The following is a 4,306-nucleotide window of genomic DNA, read 5'->3' as shown; positions in this document are numbered from 1 at the left end:
CTATCATAGGAAGTGAACTGGATGCTATGATCAACTTGATACTTGATAATTGTTTTGAGATATGGAGGTAGTGATATTAAAGTCATGCTAGTTGGGTGATTATGAATTCAAAGAATGCTTGTGTTGAAGTTAGCAAGTCCCTTAGCATGCACGTGTGGTTAAAGTTGTGTAACAAATTTGAAACATGAAGTGTACTTGGCTTGTGCGTCCTTATGAGTGGCGGTCGGGGACGAGCGATGGTCTTTTCCTACCAATCTATCCCCCTAGGAGCATGCGCGATGACTTCTAAATTTTTGCAATAAGTATATGAGTTCTTTTGACTAATGTTGAGTCCATGGATTATACGCACTTTTACCTTTCCGCCTTTGCTAGCCTCTTCGGTACCGTGCATTGCCCTTTCTCACCTTGAGAGTTGGTGCAAACTTCGCCGATGCATCCAAAACCCGTGATATGATACGCTCTATCACAAATAAACCTCCTTATATCTTCCTCAAAACAGCCACCATACCTACCTATTATGGCATTTTCATAGCCATTCCGAGATATATTGCCATGCAACTTTCCACCGTTCCGTTCTTCATGTTCATGACATACTTTACTTTTGTCATATTGCCATTGCATGATCATGTAGTTGACATCGTATTTGTGGCAAAGCCACCATGCATTATTTTTCATACATGTCACTCTTGATTCATTGCACCATCCCGGTACACCGCCGGAGGCATTTATATAGAGTCATATCTTGTTCTAATTTCGAGTTGTAATTCTTATGTTGTAATTAATAGAAGTGTGATGATCATCATTATTAGAACATTGCCCAAAGAAGAAAAAAAGAAAGGCCAAAAAGAAAAAAAATACCCAAAAGAAAAAAAAAGGAAAAAAAGAAAAACTGAACAAAAAAATAAAATAAAGAAAATAAATAAAAAGGGCAATGTTACTATCTCTTTTTCCATGCTTCAAAGTAGCACCTTGTTTTTCATGTAGTGAGTCTCATATCTTGTGCTTCAAAGTAGCACCTTGTTTTTCATGTAGTGAGTCTCATAAGTTATCTTTTTCATACTAGTGGGAATTTTTCATTATAGAACTTGGCTTGTATATTCCTACGATGGGCTTCCTCAAATGCCCTAGGTCTTCATGAGCAAGCAAGTTGGGTGCACACCCACTAGTTTTTCTTTGTTGAGCATTTGTAGCTCTAGTGCATCCGTTGCATGGCAATCCCTATTCCTCATGTTGACATCAATTGATGGGCATCTCCATAGCCTGTTGATTATCCTCGTCAATGTGAGACTTTCTCCTTTTTTGTCTTCTCCGCACAATCCCCATCATCATATTCTATTCCACCCATAGTGCTATATCCATGGCTCACGCTCATGTATTGCGTGAAGGTTGAAAAAGTTTGAGATTATTTAAGTATGAAACAATTGCTTGGCTTGTCATTGGGGGTATAGAAGTTGGGAACATCTTTGTGTGACGAAAATGAAGCATAGCCTAACTATATGATTTTGTAGGGATGAACTTTCTTTTGCCATGTTATTTTGAGAAGACATAATTACTTTGATTGGTATGCTTGAAGTGTTACTATTTTTTATGTCAATATGAACTTTTATTTTGTATTCATTTGGATCTGAACATTCATGCCACAATGAAGAAAATTACATTATGAATTATGCTAGGTAGCATTCCACATCAAAAATTCTCTTTTTATCATTTACCTACTCGAGGACGAGCAGGAATTAAGCTTGGGGATGCTTGATACGTCTCCAACGTATCTATAATTTTTTATTGTTCCATGCTATTATATTACCCCTTTTAGATGTTTATGGGCTTTATTCTACACATTTATATCATTTTTGGGACTAACCTACTAACCGGAGGCCCAGCCCATATTGCTGTTTTTTTGCCTATTTCAGTATTTCGAAGAAAAGGAATATCAAACGGAGTCCAAACGGAATGAAACCTTCGGGAGCGTTATTTTTGGAACAAATCTGATCCGGAGAGCCTGGAGTGCAAGTCAAGAAAGCTCCGAGGGCCCCACGAGATAGGAGGGCCCCCCCCTAGGGCGCGCCCCCTGTCTCGTGGGCCCCTCGGGCGTCCACCAACGTACTTCTTCCTCCTACATATACCTACGGACCCCGAAAACATCCAGGAGCACCACGAAACACAATTTCCACCGCCGTAACCTTCTGTATCCGCGAGATCTCATCTTGGAGCCTTCGCAGGCACTCTGCCGGAGGGGGAATCGACCACGGAGGGCTTCTACATCAACACCATAGCCCCTCCGATGAGTTGTGAGTAGTTTACCACAGACCTATGGGTCCATAGTTATTAGCTAGATGGCTTCTTCTCTCTTTTTGGATCTCAATACAATGTTCTCCCCCTCTCTTGTGGAGATCTATTCGATGAAATTTCTTTTTGCGGTGTGTTTGTCGAGATCCGATGAATTGTGGGTTTATGATCAAGTTTATCTATGAATAATATTTGAATCTTCTCTGAATTCTTTTATGTATGATTGAGTTATCTTTGCAAGTCTCTTCGAATTATCGGTTTGGTTTGGCCTACTAGATTGATCTTTCTTGGCATGGGAGAAGTGCTTAGCTTTGGGTTCAATCTTGCGGTGTTCTTACCCAGTGACAGAAAGGGTTGCAAGACACGTATTTTATTGTTGCCATCGAGGATAACAAGATGGGGTTTATACCATATTGCATGTGTTTATCCCTCTACATCATGTCATCTTGCTTAATGCGTTACTCTGTTCTTATGAACTTAATACTCTAGATGCAGGGAGGAGTCGGTCGATGTGTGGAGTACTAGTAGTAGATGCAGGCAGGAGTCGGTCTACTTGTTATGGACGTGATGCCTATATACATGATCATGCCTAGATAATCTCATAACTATGCGCTTTTCTATCAATTGCTCGACAGTAGTTTGTTCACCCACCGTAATACTTATGCTATCTTGAGAGAAGCCTCTAGTGAAACCTATGCCCCCCGAGTCTATCTCTTATCATATTTGCTTCCAACCTACTTTTATTTGCATCTTTACTTTTTGCATCTATATTACAAAATACCAAAAAAAATATTATTATCTCTCTATCAGATCTCACTTTCGCAAGAGGCCGTGAAGGGATTGACAACTCCTTTATCGCGTTGGTTGCGAGTTCTCAGTTTGTTTGTGTAGGTGCGTGGGACTTTTGAGGAGCCTCCTACTGGATTGATACCTTGGTTCTCAAAACTGAGGTAAATACTTATGCTACACTTGTTGCATCACCCTCTCCTCTTCGGGGAAAACTAACACAAGCTCAAGACGTAGCACGTATCCCTGTGAATCATCCTGATATACATGTGTACAAATCAATGGAAGTCAATTAATCCGTAAACACTTGACCAACCTACTTCAATAACACAATCCTACTACAAGAGTGCTATTAAGATCAAATTCATTTTTTACAATGCTTTCCCGCGTATTTCCAACAGTGATGGATTTCCTGCGCAATTCTGGCGGCGGTAGGTTTCCCGCACATTTCCTGTGGTGATATTTCAACCTATAAATTCTAATCCACTGTGACACCGACATATGCAGGTTACTGCGGTGTCAGACTGATCAGCATAGCAAAACAAAACAACCAACGAACGAATAAACTAATGAATCGACACACAACACCCACATAGAGTACAACGAATGAATTGGTCATAGTATTTCAGATGAACTATTTGAACCATATGAATTATTTGCATCATCATTAAATCGTAATGCAGTATGTGTAACAATTGAGTGATGATTCCTCATCGCAGACTCCCTAGCTTAAGCCATGCGATGAGCAAAATTCATGCGACTTAAAATTTCAGAGATAAGAAAATTACCCTGAGAAAGCCTGCACTTTGCCGGCCCGACGGCGCCGCCCTCTGCGGCCTTCTCGATCCGGAAGAAATCCACGATCTTGCTCTACTTCAATGGGAAACCCCGTAGAAATTCAATTAATAAGTGGATGAGATGAGATGAAATTCACGGCAGACGAACGAGCGTGAACAGAAAGGGGGTGGGGAGCGGGAATGGCGATATCAACCGGCGGCGGAGGGATGCACGGATGATGGAGGTCGGGGCGCAGTCAGGGCAGAGCCAGGAGCCCAGCGGGACGACGGGGAGGAGGCAGAAGGTGTTCCTTCCGCGGTCACAGCTATTGCAGAGGAGCAGCTCCTCGCCCTGGTCCCTGACAATGAGTTTCCGAGCGATTGCAACATACTCCGCTGAGATCAGTACATGGCATGATAGGGCAATATTGGAACCAAATATTTGGCAAAATTTGAGG

This window comes from Triticum dicoccoides, chromosome 3B (genome assembly GCF_002162155.2).
Source record: "Triticum dicoccoides isolate Atlit2015 ecotype Zavitan chromosome 3B, WEW_v2.0, whole genome shotgun sequence".
NCBI classification, from domain to species: Eukaryota; Viridiplantae; Streptophyta; class Magnoliopsida; order Poales; family Poaceae; genus Triticum; species Triticum dicoccoides.
This window is presented reverse-complemented; position numbering follows the sequence as displayed.